Source organism: Cricetulus griseus, chromosome 6 (genome assembly GCF_003668045.3).
Source record: "Cricetulus griseus strain 17A/GY chromosome 6, alternate assembly CriGri-PICRH-1.0, whole genome shotgun sequence".
Lineage (NCBI taxonomy): Eukaryota > Metazoa > Chordata > Mammalia > Rodentia > Cricetidae > Cricetulus > Cricetulus griseus.
The window spans coordinates 372,827-381,059 of record NC_048599.1 but is presented as its reverse complement, the minus strand read 5'-3'; the positions used below and the strand labels follow the sequence as shown (position 1 = coordinate 381,059).

At 43.6% G+C, this 8,233-nt stretch overlaps 1 protein-coding gene across 1 annotated transcript in view; it reads left to right on the top strand.

Moving 5' to 3' along the window:
- The first annotated feature begins 4,117 nt into the window (after nucleotides 1-4,117).
- Nucleotides 4,118-8,233, top strand: part of Dnajc5 (DnaJ heat shock protein family (Hsp40) member C5) — a 28,902-nt gene continuing 24,786 nt past the window's right edge. Inside the window, exon 1 of the mRNA XM_027420004.2 lies at nucleotides 4,118-4,252. The gene's annotated coding sequence lies outside the window, so the exon portion shown is untranslated. The remainder of the gene's footprint in view (nucleotides 4,253-8,233) is intronic.

The window sequence follows — 8,233 nt, the reverse complement described above, 5'->3', positions numbered from 1 at the left end:
ACACCGGGCAGGGCAGCAACTGGATCTGGACTAGAAATTCAATATTTACCCTTGGTTATATTGGAAGACAGTCCGGTGCATTCTGATCATTAAGCAGATACCTTAAATTAATCAGTGGCTATGAGATTGCTTGCCAGGCTTTGTGGGTGCATGATTGTGTTCATGGACCCAGATCTCAAGAATTGAACTCCTTGAAGATGTCTTCCTTTGACCAACTTTGGTTCTAATAAAATGAGGTGTGATGTAGGTCAGAGCATATGGTGGACTGGAATGAGTGAAATGGGTTTGAGAAGCTTGTACTGGGGAAGAGCAACTATAACTGAAGACTCAGATTGAGGATGGTGGAATCTGCCTTATATAAATGAAGGGTTAAATAAAGCACTTAGCATCAAAGGCAAATATGAAACCCCCCTCAAGTTAACTACTGCCAGTATTTGTCAGATATCTCTCTGTCATATGGTCTCTTAAATGTTGGCTTACTCTCTTGGCATAGTGGTGCATACCTTAAATCCCAGCACTTAGGAGGCAGAGGAAGGTGGATATCTGCAGCAGGCTTTCTTAGATTGACAGCCCCCAAATCATGACACAGAAACTAATTATGGATGCTCAGCCTTATCTTTTTCTTTTAAAGATTTTATTTATTATGTATACAACATTCTGCTTCCATGTATATCTGCACACCAGATTTCATAACAGATGGTTGTGAGCCACCATGTGGTTGCTGGGAATTGAACTCAGGACCTCTGGAAGAGCAGCCAGTGCTCTTAACCTCTGAGCCATCTCTCCAGCCCGCTCAGCCTTATCTTAAGCTTATTTCTAAGCTATCTTTAAAAAAAAAATTAAATTAACCCATTTCTATTAATCTATGTGCTACCCCAAGGCTCATGTACCTCATCTATGTACTGTCCATCCTGCTTCCTCCGTGTCTGGCCGACTGGTCCTCCCTTTTTTTTCTGCCTGCCAGCCCCACCTTTTTCTATTGACAGTTCAGCTTTTTATTAGACAAATCAGGCGCCTTAGGCAGGCAAGGTGAAACATAGGTAAACAAAGGCAGCATAAACAAATGTAACACATCTTTACATAGTTAAACGGATATTCTATTTTACAACAGATATCTGTGAACTTGAGGCCAGTCTAGTCTATGAAGAGTTTCAAGATAGGACTACACAGAGAGAGCCTGTCTTCAAAAAAAAAAAAAAAAATGAATAAAAACAAAAACGATTGACTCATTTAATTATGAATATTTGTAAATTTTTTAAACATCATGCTTTTGCAGAGTTTACTGTGAAGAGTTATCACAAGCATTGTGTGTGTGTGTGTGTGTGTGTGTGTTGTAGCCATTTTTTTCCCCATAGCTATTTTGTATATGCTCCTTTGTTTTTGTATTTCAAGACAGGGTTTCACTGTGTAGTCCTGGCTGTTCTTGACCTCACTATGTAGACCAGGCTGGCCTCAAACTCAGACATCTTCCTGCCTTTTAGTGCTGGGATTAAAGGCATATACCGCCACTACCCAGCTATTTTGTATACACTTTTATGGTATATTCCATTTGAATGTACATATTTGGGCAGTTGGGTGGCAATTTTCCATTTTCACTATTATAAATTTTTGTTTCTTTTCCCAAGATAAGGTTTCTGTGTTGCTCTGTCTGTCCTGGAACTCACTTTGTAGACCAGGCTGGCCCTGAACTCTAGATCCTCCTGCTGTTGTCTCTTGATTAAAGGTGTAGGATTTTTGCCATTTTCACTATTATTTATGATACTACCACTAACATCTTAGTACATAAAACTTAAGTATTTGGAGATATTAGAGACAATCCTAGATCTTGAGGGATTCATTTAAGGCTGAATGATTTTTTTTCTTACAGTTCCCAACATAGACAGCTTTATAGCTTCAGTTTTCAGTGGGTTCCAGGTCCATTTTTCTATTTCTTCCAACTGTGGAATTTTTCACTCATGTTCTCCCCCTCAAATGGTCTCATTATATAACCCCCTACCTCAAATTCAAGAGCCTCCTGTCTCTGCTAGGATGACAGGCATGTGTCATTGCACCTGGCTTTCCTTTTATTGAGTTAATAGATAACATGGTCTTCCTGCTTATTGATTTTCTTACTTGCTTCATGTTGTGCAACTTACTGAGTTTCTTGAGCTATCCCCTACTCAAAGTCTGAGCCTGGAACAAGTCAATTCAAATTCAACCAGTGTGCACAAAGTATGAATGAAGAGAAAAGACATCCAATTGGGTGATGTGAACAGACCCTGTTGGGAAAGATTGGATTTTGCTAAGTTCATTATGGGAGGCCTTGAGTGTCATTTGCTTTGTTTTGAAAGCTGATTTATGGTCACATTAGTAGCACCCATCTATAACTTGGTCATAACCAATACCTTTCTGATTGGACTTAAGGCCTGCTCAGGAAGAGGGGAATCATGCCTGACACTGGAAACCTAGCCAACTACTTCTGGGGCTAGTGAAGTCATGGATCACTTTACTAAACCAGCATAATCCCTAGTTACATCCTAAATAGTTATCATTATACCCACAGATATGTGTAGTTTTCACCCTTAATCAAAGAAGCCTCTTTCAAATAGATGCAGATCATCATAGAAAACTGCAACTATCAAACTGCAGAGTTGTAGAGCCCAGTCCCAATTGATGCATCTACAACACAACTCTTGCACCTAAGGCTCAGGGATCATTGTAGAAGAGGGGAAAGAAAGATTGTAAGAACTAGGGGGACAGGAAGTTTGCTTTAATGCCAGAAGCTACATCCATGAAGTCTAGCCAACATGTCTGACTAACTTCAACCTGAACAAGGACATCAGCAGACATGTTAATGTGTAAGGGAGAATGCCCACAAGGCCTCAGCCCTAAACCAAGAAATACAGGCAACTAAGGAATTGTGAGAGCTGGAGAAACAATCTTCCTGAGGGAAAGCACATAGCAATTTGGTCAGCCTTGAAGATGTACACATACAAGTAACATACAGACTAAGCAGGTTATTCCTATATCTAGGAATTACATATGTGACAACAAAAAAGAGGCCGTGAATTTAGAGAGGAGAGAGAACATAAAAGGGTTGGAGGGGGAAATAGTGTAATTATAATCTAAAAATTATAATAAAAATGGTTGATAGGCAAGAATGAAAGTGAAAGTGTAGGAGCACTTGCCACAAAGATCATTTTGGTAGCTCTGGGTATCTGCCTAAAAACACAGTAGCACTTGAAACGATAGGATTATTTATTTTCAAGACAAGGTTTCTCTGTGTAGCCCTGGCTGTTCTGGAACTCGCTTTTTAGACCAAGCTGGCCTCGAACTCAGAGATCTGCCTGCTGGAATTAAAAGTGTGCACCATCATGCCTGACGAAATGGTGGGATTATTACAGGGGGTAATAGGCAAGGTGACCAGGTTTCTCCTTAATAAATGAACAGGATGAACAAAGACTGTATGGGAGAGAAGGAAAAGTCCTTATCCGTCCTCGCACATGGTTGCAGGTGATACCTAGAGGATCGCTAAGTAATGGCGGTTGGTTTTTCAGTGACTGGGGAGGCAAGCAAGAAAGTACTTTCTGGGTGGTCTCCAGAGATGACCAAAAAATGTCAGTCCCACAGCAGTGGCTAGCGATGAAGATGAAGGTCTGCTTCTCCCCGCCATCTCCCTCTCTAGATTTTGTTAATGAGAAGTAAATTTTTTGAGGCTTAACTGAAGCACTGAGCAAACTCAACTGCTAAACAAGGGCGCATTTACTCAGTGGAGTGCTGCTTGTCTGCTTTCTGGGGCATGATTCACCTCATGTCCAGAGGCGATGGAGCGACCCTCACGCCGGGGCCCTGCTTGACGGCAGCGGCATCCTGGTTTAGAGGCTGCAGGCTCCGCCCACCTCTTTAACCCTTCCCAGAGATCCACCATCGGGGCACCGCCTTTCTGGGACCCCAGGTCTACCGGAGCTCCCGAGACTCCCCGCAGGGCTGCTACGTTGGCTCCGCCCCCACAGGCGGAGCCTCTATGTGGCGCTCTGGGCGCTTGCGCAGCCGGTTCTGACCCGGCGAGCACACGTCCTTCCGGGGCGCGAGTGCCAGTTCATGAGCGTGCGCGTTCTCGCCGCCGCCGGTGCTGCTTCCGCCGTCCTCTGCCGCTGCTACCGCTGTCGCCGCCCCGGATCCTCAGGCCGAGCTGTAGGACGGCCGGCTGCCCATCAGCGCCGGTACGGAGAGCGGAGCCGCGGGACCGGTGGACAGGCGGGCAGGCCGACAGGTGAGCTCACTGCCGGGTGGCCCTCGAATTAGGTGGAGCCGCGGGAGCCGGGGGAGGGGAGGGGAGCGGGGCGAGGGCGCCGCAGAACGAGGTGAAGGCTGCCCACAGCCGGAAATGGCGGCCGGCCTTCAGTCGGGCTGGGCCCTGGGCGCCGCTAGGCCCCGCTCGACCTTGCGCACCGCGCGGCGGCGCGGGGACGAGGCTTTCCGGGCCAACCCGGGTCCGCACGCTCGGCCGCCTCCGCGGCACCCAGGACGCAGAAACTCTGGTGTAGGGAGGAGGGCATTGAAGGCTCCGAGGCTCGTTCACAGCCTGGGGCGCGGAAAATTGCCTTGCAGTTGTAAATTCCAAAAGCATTTACCTGTGAAAAAAAAATTATATGCTTCACAATGACATTTTAAGAGGCGCTTTTGTGTAATTCTGTTAGGGAAAGTTATTAGGGACTCATCCGTTTAGGCTCCAATTTGTGTTATCTGGCTGGATTAAAAGCTTGTTTTTCCTTGTGCCTAGGAGATGATTTTCCGAATTCTTTAAGTGCGTCTTTGGAAAAAGAATGCAAAAGTAGCTTTGTTTTCCGTTTGGACTTACGGAAAATTGGGTGATTTGTCTGTTGAAAAAAAAAAAAACAAACACTACTTAATAACAAAGAATACATACATATACATATATGTATATATATGTATATGTATGTATATTGTCACGGTTACCTAAAGGAAGAACTCGTAACAGTTGTACGATAATTTTTTATTTAAGGAAATAGCCATCTGTTGGTTGGCAAAAAAAAAAAAGTCAGGACTTAAGTGTTTCTGGACCGTTTCTGACCTAATGTGTTAAGACTCTGTTATCTGTATCAGTGGTTTCTTTTTTCTTTTCTTTTTTGGTTTTTTTGTGTAGCCTTGGCTGTCCTGGAACTCACTCTGTAGACCAAGCTGGCTTTGAACTCATAAAGATCCTTGAACTCAGCACAGCATGTCTCTGCCACCTTAGTGCCGGGACTAAAGGCTTGTGCCACCACTGCCTGGCCGTTATCAGTGTTTTCATACTTAGGTTGGCCTGTCTGTGTGGACCCCAAGTGTGGAGCCAGTGTAAGCTCTGAATGGAGACCCTTTTGGGAAGAGGTGGTGCATCAGTCCTTGGAGAGTTTTAAGCTCCCTGCCTCACACTCTCCTTGCCCCTACAGGCTCCTTGGTAGGCTATGAACAAATTTAAGTGCTCAGCTCTTGATTTTTTTCTTGAACACTCACTTATTCCTGTTCTGTGAGATATTCTTAGATTCTATTACTTAGAATTTCACCTCTCTACTTCCCATTTTTCTCCCTTCCTTGCTTGCTTAATTTTCACACAGCACTTGACTCTTGCTTAACATATGTAACATTTTTTCTAGGTAAGATTTTTAGTATGTCCCCAGTATTTATTGAGTGAATGCAAATGAACTTAGTAACAGCTGGGCTATGGCCCTCTCACCAGGAAGTCAGTCAGTGAATACTAAACGATTGAAAGGTGCTTGGTTCCTGGGAGATAGATGTACAGGGAACCATGTATTCTCAAAGACAGACCCACCAACTTTCCCCTGCCCATTGAAAAATGTACAGTCAGTTAATAGGGTATTAGAAAGGAGTTTAGGACTTCCCTGTAAATCTCTTTGCAACTTTTGATCAGTGATTATTTGAAAGTTAAAAGCTTTTTAAAAGTCAGATATGCCACTGGCTAAAAAGTAAAAAGCTCTTAGAATTGTTGTCTTTGGTTACCTGTCTGTTGGAACTTGAGGTGACAGTGAAATGAAGTCATCTTACTCTTACTTCTTGTGAGGAGGTGTAAACAGGATCTGACTATATGCTGGCTTGCTACTTGTGCTCCTCCTGCTCCAGCTATCATAGGCACCACCATACGGTCCAGCTTCTAATGCCCTCAGCTGGAAGCTCATTATGTGGGGTGCTATGGCAGCCCAGGAGACTTCTTAGTGACTGAAGGACTCTGGGGTCCTTTTTAAGGCCTTTGCTTCCTGTTCATCTAAACTTAGAAGAGTATCTAGATTTCTCTGTATTCTTGAGAACAATTGTGTTAGTGTGTGGTTCATTGTTGGGTGCATGTCGCACAGTTTTACCCACTTTTGCCCAAGGGGACTTTGGAGAGCGTGATGCTTCTGGGTACAGATGCACCCTGACAACCTGCTATGCTCAAGACCTAACCTAATAAATCAAACTTGAAACTTCAAATGAACTCAAGGCTTCTGAGCCAGATTCTTTTGTTCATTGACCATAATCTGCCAGCATGATACTCACAGGTTTTTGTTGAATAAATAACCAAAATGCAGTGATAAAATGAGGTGTGAAAGCAGAGGGCAGGTAAGCTTGGGGTGTGGGATTTGAAGTATGTGATACTGTGGGCAAACTGTATCAGCAAGTTGAGAGAGAGCAGTTTTTCTCTAGTAAGGAAACAAACTCCTGAGATTTAGGGAACTGGTTAGGAACTGTTTGTATGGAAATGAAGTACAAGCATCAGTCCTACATGTGAGGACTCCTGGTGTTCCTGTGGTAGCTCGGGTTGGAGGGATGGCTTAGAGGTTAAGAGCACGGGCTGCTCTTCCAGAGGTCCTGAGTTCAATTCCCAGCAACCACATGGTGGCTCACAACCATCCGTTATGAGATCTGGTTCCCTCTTCTTGTGTGCAGATATACACCGGAGCAGAATGCTGTATACATAATAAGTAAATAAATAAAATCTTTTTAAAAATGTAGTTGTCAGAGTTGAGGGTCAGGGCAGATCAGAGGAGAGCCGTTGTCAAGCAAGTGCCAGGCCCTGAATTTGAGCTCTAAACCTCAAAGAAAAAGTAAAAAAAGTTGCATTCTTAAAATGAGGCTTTTGGGGCTGGAGAGATGGCTCAGAGGTTAAGAGCACTGACTGCTGCTCTTCCAGAGGTCCTGAATTCAATTCCCAGCAACCACATGGTGGCTCACAACCATCCTTTATGAGATCTGGTGCCCTCTTCTGGTGTACAGATACACACAGAAGCAGAATGTTGTATACATAATAAATAAAATCTTTTTTAAAAAATGAGGCTTATTATTCTTGCACTATAGAATGTCTTCTGTCAGGCAGACTTCCTATTCTTTCGCTGTCCTTCCTCCGTCTTGTGTGCATCAGCATAATGTGCTAGATTATCCTTCCTGAAAGAGGACAAGGCTAAAGCTGACATCACCAGGCTCTTTCTGCCTCAAGGCTCTGTAGTTCCTACTTCTCCTGCCTTTTGAAGTAGAGGAAGAACTAGTAGAAGGATATTTTCCTGATGGCTTCCTGAAAAGAAGTCACAAAGATTCTGAAAATTGTGGTAGCCTTTCTTTGTGAAAATACTTACCCCTAAAACTTTAATCCAAGAGCCTGTGCTGCTGTGCCAGGCCTACCTCAGATGAAGGCAGTCCTGATGAGGATTAGCAGCTAGTCTTAACGGGCAACTAAACAAGAAGATTTAAGGATTAGTTTACCCAACAACCTTCGGTGTGGATTTGCTTCTCCTGACACTTTTCATTAATAAATATACTTAAAGTTAATGCAAAGTGTGTGTTCTTTATTCATGATATTTAATAGGTATTTTTTTTAAATTTGCTGTGTGTTGTATAGGCATGTGATTTTTGTGTGTGTACCCTCCTGTGTGCAGAATAGGAGGCCAGAAAAGAATGTTGGGTATCTTCCTCTGTGGTTATTACTACCTTGAGTCAGGGCCTCTCAAATAAATGATCCACAAGTTCCCTCAGTTGTCTGGCTAGTGAGTTTATAGGATCTGCTCAATTCTGCTCCCAGTGCTGGGGTTACAGGTACACAAAACTATGCCAGGCTTTTAAAGTGGGTCCTGGGATTAAAATAGGACTTCATGATTTCAGAGCAAATGCTCTTACCCACTGAGCCAGTCTTCAGTATACATTTTCACAAATAAGTGCATCAAATTTTTGAGTTTCTCAAGCACTTATATTTTATATCAAAGTT